Genomic DNA, 24855 nt, shown 5'->3' on the forward strand with positions numbered 1-24855 from the left:
ATATTATATTATTATTTACATATTATTATTATATTATATTATTATTTACATATTTACATTTACTTAAATCTATATTTTCCATATTTTTAAAATTTTTTAAATCTAATTTTTACATTCATTTACAATATTTACATTTTCTTATTATTCAATTTTTACAATATTTACATTTTCTAAAACAATTTTTTACATTTTCTTATAACTCTAATATCTAGTTTAAGTTCTAAAATTTTTATATTTATGCCTAAAATCTATATTTAAATTTTCTTCTAGATTAATTTCATTTTTTTTATCATTATAATACAATTTTTTTTGTTTTCAAGTTTTTGTTTTGCCAGTCGACCTTTTTGGACTTTAAAGCAGCTACGGATGGTTGATATGTAGCATTTTTCCGTCCATCCTTCAGTTTTAATGGCATCTGTTAATTAAATATTATTAATTATTGTCATCAAAAATAAAATAAAATGATTTATACATACCAGATAGAGCCTCGTTCAATGCCTTGAACTGCTTGAACGGCTCTTTCCCATTTAGGCCATCGTAATTTAAGTTTGGGATAATATTTTTCCCCACGACGCCATCAAAGTTTTTAACGATATTTCCCCTAATTAGTGTCCGAAGAATTCTCAACTGTTTATATTTATTAAAAAAAAAACAATTATTAAATTCAATAATAATATACAAAATACATTAGATACTTACATATATGGCTTTGTCTGCCTTGACCAGCTCATTCACTTTATGGAGGTCTTCCATTTTAATTATGGGGAAAATGTTGTAAACTTGTGGCATATCATCCTGCGTCAATTTTTTGATTATTGCCAACACTTGCCTCTTTTCCATATTTTCGAGAGTTTTTTGCTGGCTTTGTAGGGTATTCTTTAATTCTTCCACATCGCTTTCGAGCTTGTCAAAACGGTCATTGTTGCCGTTCTCCTCACTGAACTCCGAGGAAATACCACCAAACTGCTTCTTAAACATGACTGAAATACATTCGAATTAGCTACAAATACTTATGACTGAGAGTGTAAAATAGGAATGAAAACTAAATTTTCGTTATATGGCAAGCAAACGTATTTATAACTTATTATTATTCACAAGACCTATTGTTTGTGAATTAATAGGCTCAGTGTAAAATGGCTGAGGATCTTCAAAACGTCGACACTGAACGAACTTTTCATTTTGAATTTCTACGAATTGAACTATGGTAGCCGGAGAACAAGGTTGGATGCAGCAAAAATTATTGTGAGATATTGTAGAAATAGTGATTTTTTTACAAACCCACTTCGTTATTTGGCCTTTTCTATTCCTCTGGAACGAAGTACTGCAATCGACCCTTTTCATTTTTAAATGAATATTTGTTATTAATTTGCTGCAGAATGTTAATTGGACATTTAATTGATTTTTTGACTTTTTGCATAAAATTTTTAAATTTATATGCAGTTAAATCCTGAACATATCCCATTTTTCGGACGGACTCACAAATGTGTAAAAGGTTATGAACATTAAAAGAAACATTTTGATTGCCATATTTAAAAGCAAACGTGCTCACAAAGTACTCGAAAATTTGTTGAATACAATCTATATTAGAATTATAATCCGATTAAGTCAGTAACAGCCTATAACCAGTGTGCAACAAAAGTAAATTATAATAAAAGTCTTCGGGAACTAAATCTTTAAGGAGAACTATTGAAGTATATAAAATAAATAGCCTAAATTCGGTGGCTTTCCACATGCTTAATTCTTCTAGACTTCTGGGTTTCCTATGGAACTCGGACGGAATAAAAGCTGCAATTGAAAGGCTGCGTCTATTGATTTCTATTTTACAATCGTTTGAAAATTTACACTCTTTTATAAAATTATTATAAATTAATTTTAAAATTTTTTTAGTTACTCCTAAGTCTATTAGATGCATTGCATCTAAAGGAAACTGTGTTATCATACCAATACCTATTTTTTCCAAAATCATTTCGTTTGAAAGGAAATAGTTTTGGTGATGATCTACATTTGATCTATTTCCTTGACGTGTCACTATCAGTTATTTTAATACCTGGGGTTGTGGAATATGCTGTAAAATTTCCTATTCGGCTACCGACTTGTGTGCATTTCATACATCCATTGATGAGGATGAATGACCTTTCAATCCACATATGAAAGATTTGGCGGGGGCATCGCATATAAATGACTTGCATTTAAGTGTAATTTCTTTCATCCCTAACTCGATGCCATCTAACTTAATGCGTTCCAACTCCTGGACAAAATCATATAAAAAGACATTTGGATTGGCGGGCTTTTGCTTTCCTACAAATGTTCCTATCATAAACACTTCACTATCTTCGACATTTGCAAAGTGCCCTAATATTGGTCAAAGCCCCATGCGAGAGCTTTTAAAAAAGAGGCAACCCGTCAATGCCAACATCCATTTCGAGATTTGAATATCGTTCGAAAATGTGCTTATTGGTTTGTACATAGTTCTCAATGCCTAGATGTAGATAGTTTCCCGAGGCTACTGTCCTCAAACCAGCTTCTCGGTTAACTAAACAATCAACAGAGCCAGGAACATCGATTCCAGAACTAATCAAAATTTTCAGCAGTGCACGAACACAGCTTCTAGCTGGACTGAACTTTATATACCAATCCCGAAGTTGGTCTGTTAAGCTTGAACTTTCACTTTCAAAAGTGCTTTGCTGAGCATTATCAAGCATGGGCACGGCAATATCATCCAAAATGTCATCTTCATTGGCATTGCTTGAGCTATGTACACTACTAACCTCATCGACTAACAAATTACTATCACCCCTCTCCCTGGCAATAAGTCGGCGTATATTGCGACTACTAAATCCCCTTTTTGTAGGCATATTGCAAAAATAAACCTATCCGAAATATACACTGAAAAACTGAGCCTACTGAAACCACACTTGTATGCACACTGAAATTATAGTTGCTACGTATACTTATATTTATATATATATTACCATATATATTATTTATTTATTTTATATGATTTATTAATATAGAAATGTTCAAATTGGCTTAACTACAAGTTTTTTAATACATACAGTCAGCAAAAAAAGTTTAAGTAAACTGCCTAAAGTTATTTTACAAACAGCTAGCCTTGAGGTTCAGCCCAGATCAGGGCGACCTTCAAAATTGAGTGCCAGAGATAAGCGACAAATTCTCAGTACAGGTAGAGAGTGATCCAAAAAAGTCGGCCTCAAAATACAGGAGGACCTATTTCTCACCTCTGAAGTTAGCGTTCATCCGCAAACTGTGCTCCACAAGGAAGGGTACAACGCAGCCGTTGATTTCTGAGGTCAATAAGAAAAAACGACTAGAATTCGCTTAAAAGTATCCAAACGAGCCAGATTCTTTTTTGGACTCTGTTATTTGGAGTGATGAATCCAAATTTAACATTTTTGGGTCGGATGGAGGTCAAAAAGTGTGGCGAATACTACTTTACAACTGAAATCAAACTGTGCGAAATGTGCTCCACAAGGAAGGGTACAACCACTAACCATAGAATACATACATAGATGCGTCAAACTCAAGTTTTTTTTGATTACAAATGCTAGCCTGAGCGTGGAACCCCAGAGAACTTCGGCAAAAGCCGAACAGCGTAGATCCCCAGAGAGCGGCCGCAGTGTCGCTACACATCGAAAATAATTCAGTCTGCCACAGATCGCAGAACGATGAGCGCATGTCTGTGTCGCTGTGCTCTCGTTTTGCATATGTATGCGTACACTCGTCGGTACATGCTCAGGCTTCGTAGTGTGTGTGTGTGACGTGAAGTTGTACAACATCGCATTTCAATAGCTCCCTCAACCAAAATTTTTAATTTTCGACAAAAAAAGCGACAATGCGAATAGGTAATGCCTCTGTGAAAAGAATATCAAGAAGTATTGGCATCAGATTCGTATGTGTCACGGTGGCTGTGCCGATAGAGTGCTCGCTTGGCGATCCGAATATCCCTGGTTCGAATCCCAACTCGATTATCGTTAATGAAGGTTTTTACATTTGTTACTGTGATTAAAGAAGAATGATATAATTTAAATTATCGGCTTCTACATAAAGATAAACAATTCTAGGGTATGCAAGCTTCGACGATCAAAATCTACTTTGTTTCTCATTTCTCTTTTGGGCAAACACTTGTTGCTTTCTTTCAACATATCATTTCGTTTCGTTTCGGGCGAATTAACACAGAGTGTGAAAATAAATTTTAAAATTTGTGAAAATAAATTTGTATTTAAAATGTCCCTAAAATTGATGTATGACGTTGACTGCGATCTCATCGAAAACTTGCGGAGGATCCCCAATGGCGACATTAAGGAGGCGTTGAAGGCCATAGAAGAGATTGGTGGTACCACCAGGCAAGCGATGGTTTTGTTTGAAAACCTGAAATATTTTCAAAGCATCCCATTTGTTGTCTGCGTTGATGAAGTGGTCTTCTCCAATGTAAGTAAATATATGTACATATGTCGATGTCGTTTTAAAAGGACATAAATATGCGCGGAGATAGTTTTGTTGAGAAGTGTGCAACGCATAGAAGGAAGCATCTCTGATTCTTTAAATTATTATTCTCAAAAAAAAAGAGAAACAATTGCTATATTTGAGTCAAAATTCGTACACTTTTATAGTATAGCACTGATGGTGGCAATGTTGATGAACCAACATCATCGAAGCTCGCCAGATTGGATGGAGAGTCATTGAGGTCTTCTGTCCTCTTTATCATGCTCCAATCAATTGATGGGAAGAGAAGGCGAACGGCGTATGTAAAAATGTTGTGGGGGGAAGAAAAATACGACAGCACATTGCTTGACCGCATTACGGGCAAGTTGGAGGAATACCTCAGAAAGAGTGGAACTTTGGAGAATCTGATTGCTTATGTTTGCGATGGATGCCGCGTAAATATGAAGTTTCGGCGGGAGTACAAGGGCAAAGTCCCCATTGTTTGGGACTACCTGCATTTTGCCAAAATTGCAATCAAATCACACCACCACATCGACGACACACTGCATGCCATCTACGGCACCTCGTACAGAACTACCACCTACATGGCTGCAGTAGATGGGATGTTCGTAAAGAACACCTAGCCGTCGCAGATGCAACAGGCGTATGAATTGGAAGTGAGCAACATAAAGAAGCTACTTGGGCGATTAAGTAGCTTCTATGAAAAAAACGGAATCAATCAGGACATTATAATTAAAGAATGCAACAGTAACATGCTTGAAATGATTGCTCTGTTTCTCCGATTCGCGGGCGAACAATATTTAAGAGTAATAAAGCCCAAAGCATTAACTATTAACCAAAGGAGACAGGGGCTTAAACAGATGGCTTTCATTATATTTAAAAGCCATCCTGTTTTCAAATAGTAATAAGCCAACCATTTTTTCCCTTTCTTTTCCTTTTGTCCGTTTGTCCGTAAAATAAGATATGTAAATTTCACTTTCACATCCTGATTCGTTTTGTACTCACTTCCAAAAATTTTTTTTTACAATGGACCAAAATAATATTGTGAGTAATACAAATCAGGGACCGTAACTGTTATAAGATAAATCTAAAAAAATTAATAATAATAATTATTTTGAAACTTTTTCCATTTAGCTCAGAAATAACTCTTATTTTTGATTTTTAAAATTAAACTCAAGAATAACTTTTATTTTTTTTTTCAATGCTTTCACTTTCACTTTCTGAATGCTTTCATATTAAACACTCGAAATCAGAAAGTGTCTTTCAAGTATTTTTCATTCATTAGCAAAAGAATCAATAATTATAAGATTAAAACCGATTAAAACATTTAAATTGACTCATCAATATTTATTATTAATTATTTCTTTATCTTTTAGATACTCTGATGGCACTGTCAAATTGCGCAACTAAATATTTAGCTAATGTATCAAGATATTCTATATCACTTGGCACTGGGAAGTGAGAGTCACGATTTATTCGAAATGTTTGGAGATGTTAAGGTAACAATAAGTATTCATTCGTTTTTTTATTGTCTGTTACGGAGTTAGCTGAAATTTGCAACATGACTAACAATCCGGAACTGTACCCAATTTAGATTTTGCAACTGTACCTAATTTGGAGAGCGAGAGGGACAGATAGTTGAACTTTAAATTGCTTTTCTTTCATTGTTGCTGGGTCTTGAAAAGAAGCGGAGGTTTCTGAAAGAAAAACTGAAAAGTGAACGACAACAATTTCGAGAAGACGGTAAGTAAACTAAAATATATATTTATTATCATAAATATACATTATATTATTAAAAAAAAAATTTATTTATTTCTTTATAATTTAATGAATTAAATTTCTAATTTTTCTCCCACAGCTTGACTATCTAACGGAAATGAACGCGTCTCATGATCGCCATCTTGAGAGGCAACATGAAATTGCTATTAAATTATTGGATTCTTCATTGGCCCGCCCACCACCGGCATCAAGACAGCAAACTTCAACACACACAGCAACAGAAACACAAAGACGCACTTCGACACACATAGCAACAAGCACACCAACACACACACCATCCCACACTTCAACAGACACATACAAGTGGTTAAAAGTGGTGCGGTCCTATACTCGCGGGCGCTCCCTTTCAAGATCGTTTTTCTGCGCATCCAGAGGGCCTGAAATTAAAACTTCGACGTCAAGAAGGGTCTCCTTTGGACTGTCTACGTACCTCGTTGCGGGGACTCCTCTGCCGCCTGTGGGCTGGCCCCGAAACTTGCTTGCTAAAACTCCACTTGGCTGGACCATTGGAGCCGGTAGGGGCGAGGAGGAGGCTGCAGATCGCCTCTCTTTGTTTTTTTTTCCCGCCTCTCTCATCGCTTGCTCCTGTCTTTGCTGGTGTGGGTGAGAAATATCTTTTTTATCCACCTTTCTCCAAACTTTCCTTGTTGTTGCACGACGTGTTCTTAGCAGTCACACCGCCACGCACCAGCTGATTGCACCAGTGTTGGAAAACGAGGAAAGACATAGGGGAGCCCCTAGCCATAAATTGGCAGGTGGCGCCTCTGGGCCAACCGTTTCGAAGCTTCTTCTTCCTTCGGATTCAAATTCAAATTTAAAAAAATTTATATTCACAAACTGCAACCGATACTCTCCAGCCAGCCAAATGAACAAATCTGTGGCATCCATCGACCACCAAGCCCGATGCGCAATGGCAGACGTGCAGAATACCCAATGGGAAGAGTCTGCTTTCGGCAGTCGTCCACGGCTCTTGCGGTCACCGCCCCTGAGCACAGACACGCCGGTAAATGTAAATGTTGCAAAGAACCCAGATGCACGAGCTATACAGGTGCAAGCATTAAATAACTTTGATGCTCCAGTAGTAACTTCACAAATAGAAGAGCTAAACGAACTGGGAAATCTGATCTGGCAGCTAGAGAGTATGTTCAACAGAGCGGACGATGGGAGAAAGCCAGTTCGTCACGTAAATCTGAGTACTAAGAACTCAATAGTGCGCATGATGGAACTGCATGAAACACTGTGCCGAAAAATGACCGATAGCCACCCCGCAAAAATGGTCCAAAAGGGCGTCATCGCCACGCAAACAACACCGGTGATGAATAACCATCTGGGTTATCCCATAAGTCTGAGCCAGCCAGCTAAATCAGCTACGCCCAAACGCCAGAGAGAGGATGCCGCCACTCAGCGGAAAACTCCACCAAAACGTGGGAAAACGACGCAGTGTTCTCGACCAGAACAACTGGAAACCAACTTGGCGAATACAAACACATCGTGGGCCAATTTAGTCAATGCAGCCGAAGCGGATGCGGAATGGCAAACGGTGTCTCGAAAGCGGCCTAACAAGCAACCAGCTCGAAGGGACAAGCCTGCGGCCATCGTGATCCAGGCCCAAGAGGGTTTCTCTTACGCCCAAATTCTTGGTATGGTTACAAGGCGAACCGATGGCAAACTCGATGGAGTCAAAAACAACGTAAAGCGCACAAGAAAGACCGCCAAGGGCGAGCTGCTTCTAGAACTCAAGCAAGACGGCGATTCGGACTGCCAAAAACTGAGGAACGAGCTTAGCCAAGTTCTAGGCCAGTAAGCGTCAGTAAGAGCATTAGGAGCCGAAGCTTGGATTGAGATACGCAAACTCGATGCCCTGGTATCTCCAGACCATATTATAGAAGCATTAACGAAAATTATTGGCGATGCCACCGCAAATGTGCGAGTCCGAAGTTTGCGCCATACTTTTGGTGATACACAGTTGGCTGTCTTATCAATGCCGCGCTCAACTGCTGACTCCTTGCTTAAGACGGGATCAATTGCAATAGGATGGTCGCACTGCCCGATTCGGGAACGGCAGTCAAAGCAAAGATGCTACAAATGCTTAAACTTCGGCCACACGGCGGCAAAATGCAGTAGCTCAATCGATCGCACAAATTGGTGTCTCAAATGTGGGGCGACAGACCACAAGGCAGCCTCATGCAGCAACTTTCCTGTCTGCTTCAACTGCATAGACGCCAAACGACAACAGGTGGGGCATTACACTGGCAGCCGACGTTGCCCAATGGCGAGTGCAGGAGCGAATCAGCAACAAAATCTATGAAGCTACTACAACTAAATTTAAATCATTGTGCGGCGGCGCATGATTTACTAGCGCAATCAGTAAGGGAAATGAATATAGACGTGGCGATTCTGAGCGAGCCATACAAAACCCGGCCTGGCAGCTCATGGGCAACAGACTCTTCGGGGAAAGCTGCAATCTGGTTGTGCGGCAATCGTACTCCGCCTATGCAGCATATCTACGCACATAGAGGTTTTGTCAGAGCATACATAGGTGACATATGGGTGTACAGCTGCTACCTGGCACCAAGTCTTACCCCCCAAGAATTCGAGTCGGTAATGGATCAACTTGCTCTGGATGCCAGAGGAAAGGGCAAAACAATAGTAGCAGGTGATTTTAACTCGTGGTCCAAAGAATGGGGCAGCGCCCGAACAAACTCCAGGGGCCGCACAATTCTTGAGAGCCTCGCCTCACTCGAACTTGTCGTGCTAAACACGGGCAACAGGCACACATTCTGCAGAGCTGGCTACGGATCAGTGATCGACGTCACATTTGCAAGCCGACAACTAGCAGCACAGACCAACTGGCAATTGTGTAGCCATTACACGGCTAGCGACCATTTAGCCATTTTGTGCACAATCGGTAACCGCCCCGCTGAAAACGCAACCACTGACCAAAACGTAAAAATGTTTAGAGTGGATACTCTAAATAGCACAACATTCGAGGAATCCCACCCCTCACCGGTAACTCAAACAAGTTCGCTAAAACGCTCGTAGATGCCGTACTAGCAGCCTGTGATGCCAGCATGGTAGCCCGTAGATGCCACAACAAACAAAAGGCACCTGTATATTGGTGGAATGCATCTATAAATGAGGCGAGGAGGAGGTGCCTCCAATGCAGACGTCAATACCAGAGGGCGCGAGGAATGCCAGAGTTCTTTATCCTGCAGGCCCAATATAAGCTTAGGCGAAGAGAACTAAAATTGGCCATTAAGGAGAGCAAACACAAATGCTTCTTCGAAATGTGCAACGCCGCCGAGAACGATATTTGGGGTGCTGCTTACAAAGTGGCCATGAAGAAGCTCAACGCAAACAAGCCCGCGACTCCTAACGAATCGCAAATGAAACTCATTGTAGAGACTCTGTTCCCGAACACCTCAGTCATATCGCCAAGACCCACTCGGATCGCTAATACACCAGACGTACACGATATCAGCCCCGAAGAAATTCTTGCAGTCGCCGCAAGGTTGCAGGACCAAAAGGCACCAGGCCCAGATGCAATACCAAACAAGGCGCTGCACATTTGCAAAAAAAAGTTATGGACGCTCTTCGCCGCCTGGAGAGGCAGCGAAACGCCTGAGGGGCATGTAGCCCGCCTTTCTAGCCTGCGAAGCAATACCCCCCCGGCAGTCCCGCAGGTTAAATTGGCACCCAAAACATCCCTTTCCCCTTCAATGTCCTTTCACACTTCTACTTCTTCCTCACTATACTCTTCTATCTTTCTCTAAATTGTTACACTTTTTTTTTGTTAAATAAATGAATTAAAAAAAAAAAAAAAAACTCTTCAACAGACACAACAAGAAGCACACCAACACACATAGCATCACGCACACCAACACACACACCATCCCACACTTCGACACACATAGCAACAAGCACACCAACACACATAGCATTACGCACTCCAACACACACAACAAGACGCACACCAACACACACACCATCCCACACTTCAACACACACACCATCCCACACTTCAACAAACACTTGTTCGGGAGTGAGAAAAGTGCGGACGCGTTTACTTGCCTCCGTCTGTGTTTTTTCAAGTTTGAACGTTTTCCCTCCTGAAATTTAGGAACTTTTGGTATCGCCGGTGTCATGTGCAAGTGTCTACTCACGTATACCCATTGGTCTGCCGCTCCGTCGCTGCTTGCTGGGATTCCGATCTTCAGTCTTTTTTTCCCCGGTCGCTGGGTCGGTGCTCCTGGGCCTGCCGGAGGGGGGAGGGGGGCCTTTTTCTTTGCCCGCCCATTTGCAGATCAAGTGGTATTGGTGAGGTGGACTTTTTCACGCTCATTAGTCGCGTTGTGTCCTCCTTTGGCACGTGCAGAAAAAATACCAGCTGCTGCCAGGTTTGCCACACATAGATATAAATCTAATCAGCTGAGTTAACAGCACCTGTCTGACTCGCCTCAATCAGCTGATCGCAACCCACGCTCTGCCCTTAATAAATTCTTCTGCATACTTCCTGGCTGTCTCTGTTATTCGACGTAACAGACATTCGGATACTAGCAGAGTTCTGAGGGCGCGGCGGCAAACGGTCTGCTTGGCGTTGGGTGTGAGTCTTAGCCGCTGGTGCAAAATTCCTAGGTTAGACTCCCACCTTTGGAAATTTCTCTATATCGTTTTTTTTATTCCATATTTATTTATTTATTTAAACGAAATTAAATTTGTATAGTCTGGCCAAAATTTGTGTTCCATAGTAGTTTCATTGAATACATAGTACTGTTTACTGTTCCTTGTCCATTGTCGGGCTGCGTCAATAGGGGCAATTGTTGGTATCGCCGCCGAGTTGGAGCGGCATAACTCCCAGCGTTGCGGCAAGAGGAAATTCTTGTCCTGCGAGGGAAATTGCCTCTAGAACGCGCGGCCGAGCTAATGATGAAACGGACGCCGCCACCGCAGCGGCAGCAGGGGGCAAGACCTATTGCACCCGCCGCGTCGGTACCTGTGGCAACACCAGACGCTGCCCTAGTAGCGGACGCTCACGAGGCAACGCCGAAAAGGCTTAGAAGACCATCTGTTGGGGCTGAGGGGACCGATGGCGAGGCAGCCAATAACGGGGCCTGCATTAAAAAAAGCAAGGTGGGGCAGGTGCGGCCTACTTGCAACGAGTTGGAAGAAATGGGTCATATTCTGGCCTCAATTGCTACCCATTACAGCAGAGATAAGGATGCTAGTGGCAAAATTAACCGCAGCATCACTAACGAGTTTAGGGAGAAGGTTGCTCGGCTGCGAGAACTGCACGTAGCAGTGATCGCCTTGCTCCAAGACAAAGGGCCGATCTCGCAATTGCCAGTGGCGTGTGCCACTTGCAGCATGTCTCCACCTAAACGTGTGAGTAGGCAGCAGCAAACCGAACTGGTGAATTCATCGTCTAAGCGGGATAAGCTGTGTCAAACGTCACCATTCGAGGAATCAGGTCGTCACCAAGCGAGGCCACACCAGCAGAAGACGCAGCAGAAGAATCGCCAACACCCACAGAAGTCGTCTACACGGCTTCAGACGGCGCAGTACCAGCAGGGGCAGCAACAGCCAATCCAGTCATAGTGGATCACAGCAACAAGCCATGCAGCACCAGCAGCTACATCCGGCTGATGTGGAGCAGCCTAGGGCACAGCAAAATGCCCAAAGCAGCCAAGAATGGGTAAAGGTGGGCCCTTCGAGGTCCTCCCGCAAGCCTAAAGCGAAAATCAGTGGGAAACTCCAGAAATCCCGCCCGGAGGCGCTACTAATTCAGGCGAACGAAGGCTTGAGTTATAGCCAAGTTTTAGAGCGCGTGACGAGGCGCACTGACGGGCAGCTGGATCACGTCCGTGAACACGTAATGCGAGTTCGACGCACCGCTAAAGATGGAACTCAGGAAATGCACAGCGGACACAACCCAGTCCCTTAAGGAGGCGATCAGTCAAGTCCTTGGCGAGGAGGCAGGTGTGAAAGCTTTAACCCGCCATAAGGCCGTAGCCATTCACGGCATGGACGAGCAAGCGACGCCCCAGGAATTAGTGGCTAAGCTGGCTGACCAAGCCAAAGTCGAGGCGACGTCGCTTAGAGTAAGAAGCTTCCGGTCTAGTTTCCGGAATACGATGTCAGCCGTGGTCTGTGCTCCCGAGGCAGTGGCATTAAAACTCCTAGAGGTGGGCAGAGTTCGAATTGGATGGGATAGCTGCCGAATAAAGGAACTAGAAGCACAACCTGCGCGCTGTTTTCGTTGCCTATGTGTTGGCCACATCGCCGCAAACTGCCCAAGCGACACAGATAGGTCAAATTGCTGCTTCAGGTGTGGCAATCCTGGTCACAAGTCTGCAGACTGCTCGGCCGCCGTCAAGTGCTTTTTATGTGCCGAGATGGGCTTGAGCCCCTTAAACCACATAGCGGGTAGCCGCGCGTGCCCATCCAGTGGTGCCCAGAGGATGCGGAAAGACGCCAAATGACTCAGCCCCATCTGAAGTTTTTGCAGTTGAACCTGAATCACTGCATAGCGGCTCAGGACCTGCTTCAGCAGACTGTGCGTGAGTTGTCGGCGGATATAGCTCTACTGAGTGAGCCCTACAGAGTAGGAGAAAGTGGTCGCTGGGCCAATGCAGCGTGCGGCAAAGCAGCAATTTGGTGCTGCGGTAGTAACGTGCTAGTCATGCAGGACGTCCTATCTGCGGACGGCTTTGTCAGAGCGCGTATCGGCAGTAACTGGGTGTACAGCTGCTACCTTGCACCCAGCCTGTCACTGGAGCGTTTCGGAAGCATTCTAGACAGCATCTCGAACGATGCAAGAGGACGCCAAGGTCTCATCATCGGTGGGGATTTCAACGCGTGGGCCACCGAGTGGGGCAGCACCCGTACTGACGCCCGTGGCCGTATTCTTCTTGAAGGTTTTGCCAACTTAAGCATATCTCTGCTTAACGTCGGCACACAACACACTTTTCGAAGGGCCGGCACAGGATCGGTGGTGGATCTTTCCTACGCCAGCGACAGTATTGCTGCTTCGGCTGTTTGGAGCGTAGGCGTGGCATACTCTGCCAGCGACCATGAAATTGTGACATTCTCCGTAGGCAGAAACAGGCAACCGACAGCGCGAACGTTACCGCTTCGGAAATCCTTCAAGGTGGACGCTTTCAACCCGCTTTCGTTCGCTGAAAGCCTGGAAGGACTCACGGAGTGCCCCAACACAAACGCAGAAGAGGCTGCAAACCTGATCATGTCGAGACTCGATGAAGCGTGTGTTGCCAGCATGGCCCAGCGAGGGTCATTCTCGCGCCACCACACCCCAGTCTGCTGGTGGAACGAGGCAATCGCTGATGCCAGAAGGGCTTGTCTTCGAGCGAGACGGCTATATCAGCGGGCCAGACATTCGCTCAACTTCGAGGCTCTCGGTCTGGAGTACAAAAGGCGGAGGAAAGCCCTTAAGGTGGCGATCAGGGATAGCAAGCGAGAATGTTTCCTTGAGCTATGTGATTCGGCAGAACAAGACCCTTGGGGCAAAGCCTACCAGACGGTGGTCAAACGAGTACACGGAAACAGGCAGTCATCCCCATCAGACACAACCACTGTACGCTCCATCGTCAGCAGCCTATTTCCCGACGCCCCGGAGTTATCGCATGTGTCTCCCTTGGGGACACACCTTCAAGTGGAAGAATGCTCGCTTGCTGAGGTCATCGAGACGGTGAGGCGTCAAAAGCCAAATAAAGCCCCGGGTCCCGACTCTATCCCCAACATCGCACTTAAACTGGCAGTAACGATACACCCTCATGTATTCACGGAGTTGTACTCAAAATGCATAAGAGAAGGAGTCTTTCCCACCAGGTGGAAGTTACAAAACCTTGTGTTGTTGCCCAAGCCCGGAAAACCACCAGACGAGGCATCCTCGTATAGGCCCATTTGCCTGTTGGATACAGCTGGCAAGGTGCTGGAGTCGATGCTTTGCTCGAGACTGGAGTCGACGATATTAGCAGGCGGGGGCTTATTCGAGCACCAGTTCGGATTCAGAAAGGCCAGATCCACAATCGACGCAATAAACCGTGTGGTTCACTCGGCAGCTGAGGCAATCGACGGCTCTAGATGGAAAGGCGGCAGTAAAGAATACTGTATCGTGGTGACTCTCGACGTGAAGAACGCGTTTAACTCAGCAAGGTGGGATCGCATACTGGACGCGCTGGCAACATTCAATATCCCAAGCTACTTGATGAACTGCGTGCGGAGCTATTTTCGCGACAGGAGAATCCGATACTTAACGGATGATGGCCTGGAAGAAAGAGGGGTATCGGCTGGTGTTCCACAAGGATCCGTCCTGGGCCCCTTGTTATGGAACACCATGTACGACGGAGTCCTGCGCCTTGAGTTCGAGCGGCACACACACATTGTCGGGTTTGCTGACGACGTCGCTCTAGTGGTCTCGGCCAAGGACCTTCACGTCGCCGAAGAGCGTTGTAGCGTGGCGATAGCCAAAGTTGGCCACTGGCTATCGGCCGCAGGGCTTAAATTGGCAGCGCAAAAGACCGAGGCGGTGCTCATTAGTAGCCGGAAGCGCGTCGAAACCGCAAAAATCAGAGTAGGTGACTCCCTCGTGGTATCCAAGCGTGCCATTAAATACCTAGGTGTCATGCTTGACACTAGATTGTCCTTCAAGGAGCACTTAGAATACTGCAGTAACAAGGCGGCTGCGTCGGCCCGGTCCCTAGCCCGTATACTGCTGAATACGCGTGGCCCGAAGCAAGGACGGCGCCTGCTACTATCGAGCGTAGTAAAATCCACTGCCCTGTACGCAGTTCCTTCGTGGATTAAAGGCGTGGAGGTTAGGAACTACAGGAGGAGCCTCGAGTCAACTCATCGTCTAAGTGCTATTAGGGTGTGTAGCGCTTTCCGCACCATATCCGATGACGCAGCCCTGGTGATCGCTGGAATGATGCCCATCGATGAATGTGCGGCAATTGCGTCGGCCACGTTTGTAGCATCAAGGCAATCAAGTGGCAGCAACATAACCCAACCAAGAGGACAGGCGCGACTCACGGCATGGCAGCACTCCATGCGCAGGTGGCAAGAGAGGTGGGACTCCTCGCCCAAGGGACGGTGGACCCATGCACTAATCCCGGACATCACACAATGGGTGTCGAGGAAGCATGGTGAGGTTGACTACTACCTTACTCAGCTCATGAGCGGCCACGGGTACTTCAGGAGTTACCTGAAGAGGTTCCACCACGATGTCTCCGACGAGTGCACATGGTGCGGCGCTGGCATCATAGAAGATGCGAGTCATGTGCTGCAACACTGCCCAAGATTTGACGAGGAAAGACAGCGGTTGGAGAGGGTCATGGGCGAGCCGGTGACGCAGTGGAACCTCGCCGGGTTGATGGTCGCAAACTCTAACGTGTGGCAGGCGGCCGCCGCCTTCGCCGCACACGTGATGAAAAAACTTAGGCAGTTGGAGAGGGAAAGGTCGGCGAATTAAAGAAGCTCACGGTCTGCGAAGCAATACCGACAAGTCGTCCCGCAGTAACCGTAATCCTTTTTCATTATGCCCGACTTCGTATGTTTGTTCCCTTGTTATGTTATTTGTAATTATGTTAGCAATGTTTTAAATGAAAAAAAAAAAAAAAAACAAAAAAAACACACAAACCCACACAAAAAAAAAAAAAAAAAAAAAAACCAAAACAAAAAAAATAAAAAAACAAAAAAAAAAAAAAAAAAAAAAAAAAAATATATTTTTTTTTATATTACATATATACACCCAACACACACCCTGTATGGCTGCAAGAAGGAAATACCAACGAGCAAGGAAGCGCATGGACTCGGACTAGACACACCACCACGCCCATTACAGCTCGGCTAGAAGGTCCCTCAAGAAGGCCATCCTTTCCGCGAAAAGGGAAGTTTATTTGCAGCTGTGTGACTCCGGCAGAACACGACCCATGGGGAAGGGCATACAAAATAGTGGTCAAGCGGATACATGCAAACCGCCAGCTCATCCCATCTGACGCGGAAGAAGTCTCACAAATTATCGACGGCCTATTCCCCAATCGCCCGATTTCCCCAAGCATAGCTCAGCATCCAGTTCCAGCATCACACACCATTGATGCGATCTCGTCGGATGAAGTCCTGGCGGCGGCCAAGTCGCTCCAACTCGGCAAAGCACCCGGTCCAGATCGGATCCCAAACCGCGCCGTTAAACTGGCCCTGACTCTACGACCAGATGTCTTCGCAGCCGTCTTCAACCGCTGCCTCACCGAGGGAGTTTTCCCCGAGCAATGGAAGATCCAGAAGTTGGCCCTTCTTCCAAAGCCGGGGAAGCCTACAGATACTTCGCCCTCCTATAGACCGATATGTCTGGTGGACTCTATAGGCAAGGTGTTTGAAGGTCTCATCGGAGCAAGACTGAACGCTTACGTCAGCGAGTGCGGCGGTCTCTCAGCCAACCAATTCGGTTTTCGCAAGGCAAGATCCACCATTGACGCAGTCAGCAAGGTGGTTGGCATCGCCAGCAGCGCCATCGAAGGAACAAGATGGAAAGGAGGCTCCAAACAATACTGCCTTGTTGTCACGCTTGACGTAAAGAACGCCTTCAACACTGCGGATTGGAGCTGCATACTCAGCACCATCCATGATCTCGGCGTCCCCCCGTACCTCCTTGCCATCATTCGGAGCTTTTTTAGGCAGAGGATCCTGAGATACGGCACCTCCGACGGCCCTAAGAGTCGTAATGTGTCTGCTGGAGTGCCACAAGGCTCGGTTCTGGGTCCGCTTCTTTGGAACCTGATGTACGACGGAGTGCTGCGTCTCCCACTCCCGCCAGGTTGCGAAGCCATCGGATATGCTGACGACGTGGCTATTGTTATTGTTGCCAAGGAGCTGGAGAAGGCAGAATCAGTGGCCTCGCAAGCTATAGCCAGCATCACGCAGTGGCTTCAGTCGGTTGGCCTAGCCCTGGCAGCCGAAAAAACGGAGGCGGTTCTGATCAGCAGTAGGAAAACAGTTGAACATGCCTCAGTGCAAGTGGAAGGTTCCACAATCACCTCAAAGCGAGCCATCCGGTACCTGGGCGTGTGGCTAGACACCCGTCTATGCTTCAGAGAGCATTTGGAGAACGTTCAACGGAAAGCAGCGAGCACAGGACAGGCGTTATCGAGGCTAATGCTGAACACGAGAGGACCGAAACAGGAGCGGAGACAACTCCTGATGAGTGTGCTGAAATCGGTCATTTTGTATGCGGCACAAATTTGGGCCAACGCCATACACACTACGGCGTACAGTAGGGGCATTACCGCTACCTACCGTCTCTGCGCGCTAAGGGTCTGCAGCGGTTTTAGGACGGTCTCTGAGGATGCTGCGCTGGTGGTTGCAGGCATGATTCCCATCAACTTACTTGCGGACGAGGCCAGGAACATCGCGGACGCAAAAAGGAACGGTACACCAAAGCGGACAGCTAGCGACGACGCAAGGATGCAAAGCTTAGCCATCTGGCAAGAGCGGTGGGATTCATCTAGCAAGGGTAGGTGGACCCACACCCTTATCCCCACGATCAGGCCATGGATTGAACGGAAGCATGGACAGGCGACTTTCCATCTGACACAGTTCATCACAGGACATGGCTGTTTCAGATCCTATCTCCACAGATTCGGACACGAGGCTGAGCCGTACTGCCTGACATGTGGTGATGGAATGGTAGAGGACGCGGAACACGCCCTCTTCGCATGCAGGCGATTCACTAGTCAACGGCGGCTCCTGGAGGAAACGGTCGGCACTGTGCTGACTACCGAGAACCTGGTGCCCATAATGCTGGCAGACGCGGCGGCGTGGGAAGCAGTGAGCAGCTTTACTGGCTTCGTGGGAATCAGCCTAAGAAAGGCAGAGCGTGAAAGGAATGGCCATACGTAAAGGGTTATAGGTTTTTGCGAAGCAATTCCCCATGGGACGTCCCGCAGAAACCCCCTAATACGTATTCGCAGCTTTAAATTTGTAATATATATATATGTTGTTGTTAATTATGTAATAAATGAATTAAAAAAAAAAAAACATACCATCACACACTCCAACACGCACACCGAAACACACAGCATCACACACACATACACACACTCACACACAGGTGTACTTTCCCGAGAACGTATCTATATCCGCGGGTGCTCCGTTATTAACTCCAAATTCGGGCATACTAAAGGCCTGTAAATTGAAACAATCTAGTCAAGGAGGACCTTTGTAAACTTGGCTACATACCACGCTTCTGGGATTCGGCGGCCGCAACCACTGCCGACCATACTCCAGTTTTATAGCCCGGCCGGCTGGCCCACTGTGGCGGACGAGGGCGAGGGGAGAAGCCAGTCGCCTCTCCTTTTTTACCTTTCCCGCCTCTCAGTATTGGCCCCGTTTCTTCGGTTCTTTCCTGGTGTGGGTGAGAGTTTATATCCAGTTTTCCAGTTTTCTGCGAATTTTTTCATTGTTGTTGCACAATTTCTTCCTCTTCTTCACACCGGCACGAACATCTGATCGCTCCAGTGTTGAACAACGAAGAAAGACAAGGGGAGCCCCTAGCCCCAAATCGGCAGGTGGCGCCTCTGAATAACCGCCCGGATTTGAATTCAAATTCAAAATTGTAGCAATTGTAATCCAGCACCGCAAATTTTTGTGTTTGGATCTTACCTCCGAATTGGGTTTCCTGAACCAATGGACAAGTATGTGGCATCGTTGGATCACCATTCCCAGTCAGAGAGTGATCCATTGGGTAATATGAGCGAGGAAGCCGTATTTGGCCGACGACCGTTGATCGGAATGTCTCCTCCTTCAGTGTATGGCAACGCGGCCAAAACACCCTTAGCGTGTGCACAAGCAGTGCTTAATAGCCCAGACGTATCGTCTTTAGCTCCCAGCCCCCCAGTGATCTCTCGCATCGCCGAGCTGGATGAACTTGGGGTGCTAGTATGGCAGTTAGATCACATGTTTAACAAGCGGGACGACAACAAAAAGCCTGTGCGACATATTAATATGGGCACTAAACAAGCCATCGTAAGGCTGAAAGAACTTCAAGAGTTGCTCTGCCAGAAAGCGTTGGCGGGCATGTTTCAAAAAGGCGTGAATGTTCAGGAAAGGAATACGCAAACCTCACCAGCGGCAATACCCCTAGGCAAGCAAACAGCAGAGCCAGAGCGCAGAAACACACCCAAACGCCCACGAGAGGACGCGGCAGCGCAACGAAAGACACCGCCAAAGAAAAAGCGAGGAGCCCCTCAGCTCTATGAAGACCGGGTAGCCAGCCCCCAACACGCCGATACCAACAAGCCAGAAGACAATAGTGCAGACTGGCAGCAAGTCACGGCCAGAAGGGCCAAACGAACGCCCGCACCAAGGCAAAAACTACCAAGACACAGGTCAGACGCTATTCTAATAGCAAACAAGGGCAACCTAACATACAGCGAAATGCTTAAAATGGTGACTCGTAGCGAAGATGAGAATCTAAAGGCTATCGGAGCGAACGTTAGAAAGGTACGACGTACCGCAAAAGGCGATCTCTTGCTCGAGATAGAAAAACCCATGGGTAATAATCTCCAGCAAATGAGCGCAGACATTGGCGCAGCACTTGGAAACCAGTTTGAGGCCAAACCTCTAACTGAGGAGATCAGACTTGATATTAAGGATCTCGACGAGGAGGTGACCAGAGACGACATTATATCAGCGTTTTGGTCAGAACGCCAGATCCAGATACAACCGCAGGCAATAAAAAGTATACGCCGAATGTACTCAGGCTACCAGCGGGCCACAGTGAGCGTCCCAGCAACGACAGCCAAGGAAATCCTCAAAGTGAGCAAAATAAAAGTCCGTTGGAACGTTTGCCCAATTAGGATCAATAACGCCCCAAAAAGATGCCTCAAATGCCTAGAGTACGGCCATATTGCGTCGAAATGTACGAGCAAAATCGACAGAACGGGACTCTGTCTCAAGTGCGGCAAAAGCGGCCACAAAATAAGTGAGTGCGACAACAGCCCCTCATGCTGTCTATGTAGCGCCAGTGGCGAGCAGAACATAAGCCACATAGCAGGCAGCCAGAAATGTGTTCATGGGCCAAAAAGAGGGAAATCGACTCGCCATGATTAGATTATTCCAAATAAACCTCAATCACTGCGAGGCGGCGCAGGACTTACTAGTCCAAACGGTCAGAGACCTACGCTCAGACGTTGCCATTATAAGCGAGCCCTATAGAAATTTATCGTCTTCCCAATGGGTCCAAAACAACTCTGGAAAGTCTGCGATTTGGTCGTGTGGGCCTATACCAGCACAAGTACAATTCCCAGAGTCCTTCAATGGCTTTGTGAGGGCCAAACTACACAAATACTGGTTCTTTAGCTGCTATCTGCCTCCCTCTTATAGCCTCGGAGAGTTTAGCGCCGTGATGGACGAATTGGCAGACCAGATTCGCAGCCATAAGCCGGCAATTGTAGCTGGAGATTTTAACGCCTGGGCATCAGAATGGGGCAGTTCATCAACCAATGCTAGAGGCCAAACACTACTAGAAACTTTTGCCACACACGATCTGGCACTTCTAAACACAGGCGAGGAATACACATTCCAACGGGGCAATATCGGCTCGACGATTGACCTTACTTTTGTAAGCAATGTACTATGCCCTTACGCACGGTGGGAAGTGAGCGATGTCTTCATGGCCAGCGATCACAAGGCAATTCTCTGCACTATTGAGGGCCGGCGTAGATACGACAGACCGACACCGAGACCACAACGGTACAACACAAAACGTATGGACATGCAAAGCTTCACCAGCACACTAGAACAAAATGTTCACACCGCCTCGTCAGCAAGAGGACTACTCGAATGGCTGCGTAACGCGTGTGATTCCAGCATGCCGCGGAAAAATAGCTGCCCAAGGGAACACATACCAACATGGAATGATGAGATCGCCAACCTTCGCAAGCAATGTCATATAGCCAGAAGAAGACACCAACGGAATCGAGTCAGCGATGATTCAGAAATTCTCCGCTCAGAGTTTGAGCAGAAGCGCAAGGACCTTAAACTGGCTATTCGCCGTAGTAAAAGAGATGCTTTAACGATCTTCTTGTAGAAGCTGAAAACGATGTATGTGGCAGACCGTACAAAATCGTAATGAAGAGGTTAAAAACTCACCAAAGAACAGAGCCCCACTCTGTCGCTGACATGAACCAAATAGTAGGAGAACTTTTCCCCCCCAGCCACACAACAATAGTCCCGCTGCACCAATGGATGTGGAAGCTATACCTCCAATAGGTGTACAGGAGATACTGGCAGCCGTTGCGCGAATCAGAGTCAGGTCGTCCCCAGGCCTCGATTGCATTCCCAACGAAGCTGTAAAACTTGCGGCGTTCCAACACCCGAAAAAATTCGCGGCTGTATTCAACAAAAGCATCAGCGACGGAGTCTTCCCAGATCTCTACAAGAGGCAAAAGCTTGTGCTGCTACCAAAGCCAAGAAAGCAAGCCGGCGAATCCCTGGCATACAGACCTATATGCCTTCTCGACACGACAGGCAAAGTGCTCGAAAGAATCCTAGCGGATAGACTAAATGAGGCACTACATTCTACCAGCGCACTGTCAGACAACCAATTTGGGTTCCGAAAGGGGCGATCTACTATCGACGCAATCCAAAAAGTGGTGAGCATAGCACGTAATGCAATAGCCGGTGACCGATGGAAAGGAGGCGCAAAGAAATATTGCATCATAGCCACTTTGGATATTAAAAATGCATTTAATTCGGCAAGGTGGCCTTGCATACTAGATGCCCTGCGAAATTTCGGCATACCACAATATCTATGGAAGGTAATAAGTAGCTACTTCTCCAATAGAAGCCTCTACGCAGACACACTCGAAGGAGAAAAAACATATAACATCACTGGAGGCGTCCCACAGGGCTCGGTTCTGGGACCCCTGCTTTGGAATGCCATGTACAACGGCGTTCTAAACTTGGAATTACCTGCTGGGGTAGAAATTATAGGGTTTGCTGATGACGTAGCCATAATATGTGTGGCAAAGAACTTGAGTGAAGCAGAGACAATATGCTCAAACGGGATTGCTCGAGTGCAACAATGGCTGGCTACAACGGGCCTTCTCCTGGCCGAAAATAAAACAGAAGCTGTTCTTATAAGCAGTAGAAAAAAAGTGGAGACAGCAAGCATACAGGTCGGCGGCACGCAAGTAATCACAAAATATCAAAGAAGCTAACATCGGCTATGCCGAAGTTTATATACCCTTGCAGTCCTTGACAATAATAATTTTACATGTTCAAAATTTGATTTCTGCAACTCAATTCGTCAATATACAAACAAAACAATTTTACTCTTTATACTACAATTTTTTCTTCTTCTTCCCTCGTTCCCTAAGCAAAGCAACGTACGCATACACATACAGTTCATGTAGCGTTGCGTGTGTGTGTGTATGCATGTACTCTGTTGACTTGATGATGACGTAGTAGGCAGCAAGCAGCCTTGCCGGCAGCGATTGAACCGATTTATATTAACTGTAACTTGTGTTCTATTTATCCGATCAGGGTCAAATTTTGGGATCTGAGATTTTATATCAAATTCTATTATATTGGTAAATTTCATGGGGATACTCCAATTTTTGCAAAAATTTTTGTTCCAGAGTTATATGATATAGTAGTCCGATCCCAAAGATTTTCATACTTTATCTCACCCGGGTAAAAAAAAGCTCCCAAAAAAAATTTCATCCCGATAGCTCTTAAGATGGCTGAGTAAAACGCGTACGCACCGACGGACAGACGGACATGGCTATATCGACTTAGCTTCTCATGCTGATCAAGAATATATATACTTTATGGGGTCGGAAACGTCTCCTTCTGTGCGTTACAAACATCTGACCAATTTTATAATACCCTCTGCAAGGGTATATAAAAAGGCAATAAAGTACCTTGGGGTACTTATTGATACAAGGATAAATTTCAAAGATCACCTCACAGCAACGGCCAAAAAGGCTAGAATAACTTGCTCTGCCTTATCACGATTAATGCCCAACACGAGAGGACCAAGCCACAGTCGTAAAACGCTGTGGCATGGGGTAATCAAGGCAACCATGCTTTACGGCGCACCCGTTTGGGCAGAAGCAATGTCCACAAAAGCATACGCCAGAGAATTGGACTCAATATATAGAATCAGCGCACTAAGGGTCTGCTGCGGTTTCCGTACGATCTCAGGTATCGCAGCCAAGGTACTAGCAAGCGCAATCCCAGTCGGAATCCTGGCCAATGAATCAAAGAGACTCTTTTGGGCACTAAAAGAGCCAAACTTAAGGCCAAGCGATAAAGAATTGCTACGGGTACAAGCGCGCGAAATAAGCATTGCAAGGTGGCAATCTCTGTGGGATATGTCGCAAAAAGGCAGATGGACCTATCGGCTAATCCCAAGTCTAAAAGACTGGTTGGCCAGGGCCCATGGAGAAGTAAATTTCTTCTCGACGCAACTTCTGAGCGGCCACGGCTGCTTCCGTAGCTACCTACATCGGTTCAGACACGCAACAAGCCCAGAGTGCGCATGGTGCGCCAACGGAGAAGACGAGACGGCTGAACACGTCCTCTTTAGATGCGGACGCTTCTACATCGAGCGAGAACACCTCGAGGCGGAACTCGGGGAGCAAATTACAGTATCCAACTTGGTCCCAATGATTATTCGTCGCAGGGAAAACTGGGAGGCATTCAACAAGTTCGCGGCCATCGCCATGACCGAGCTCCGCAGAGTGGAGCAGCTGAGTCGAACCTGAGAACAGGAAGCGGGTGGAAGGACGCTTGTGTGAAGCAATACCCTCGCTGGCAGTACCACACGAGCTACTTCCCCTCGCAAACCTTTTTTCCAAATTTTCTTTTTTCTTCTTGTACATATGTATGTATTTCTATTTCTATTTCTATTTCTATTTCTTAATAAATGAATAAAAAAAAAAAAAAAAAAACACATACACACACTCCAACACGCACGGCGAAACACACAACATCACACACACATACACACACACCAACACACAGTTTTCTTCTCACCAAGCACGGTCGCGTAGTCCAAGTCGTTCCGAAATCTCGTGAAATACAGGAGCTTCTTGGGATCTGGGAATTTACAAACTTGTTAACCAGAGTCGGTTAGGGGTGGTGCTACATACCCAAACACCTGCGGGCTCAATCGGGAGCCACTGCTCCACCTGGTTTACATTCACTGCCGGTGCCCTACACTGAACAGGGGCGGCCAGACAGGGGGGTTGAGCTCCTTTTCCCGCCTCTCACTTGCATCCTGTGTGGGTGTGGGTGAGAAAGTTTAGGAATTTCTCTCGCTCCTTCGCCAATTTTGCTTTGCACTCGATAGCATCAGCTGTTCAGCAGTGTTGGTCAACGGATTCGGAAACAGCTGACACGGGTAGCAGACACTGTAAGCTTACAGCCCGTAACAGCGTACAAAAGCGGTGCATACTTTCAGGCTGCACCACTTGCCGAACGTTGGAATTTTTTAAAAATTTTCTAAATTTCGAATCTAGTTGTAAACTCGATATTTAGATTGATAACGGCTTCAGCCCCTGCCAGCATTGGCCCCTGCCGCTATGGCAATGC

The 24855-nt window shown here is 46.1% G+C and overlaps 1 long non-coding RNA gene across 1 annotated transcript; it reads right to left on the reverse strand.

Moving 5' to 3' along the window:
- Positions 1-6212: 6212 nt before the first annotated feature.
- On the reverse strand, positions 6213-7023 carry LOC137573092 (uncharacterized). The gene is made up of 2 exons (XR_011031815.1): positions 6674-7023; positions 6213-6620 (listed from the first exon to the last, which is right to left on the reverse strand). It is a non-coding gene; the product is annotated as an uncharacterized lncRNA (long non-coding RNA).
- Between the last annotated feature and the right edge of the window lie 17832 nt (positions 7024-24855).

The sequence above is a fragment of the Drosophila tropicalis genome, unplaced genomic scaffold (genome assembly GCF_018151085.1).
Source record: "Drosophila tropicalis isolate 14030-0801.00 unplaced genomic scaffold, ASM1815108v1 contig_108, whole genome shotgun sequence".
In the NCBI taxonomy this organism is placed as follows: Eukaryota; Metazoa; Arthropoda; class Insecta; order Diptera; family Drosophilidae; genus Drosophila; species Drosophila tropicalis.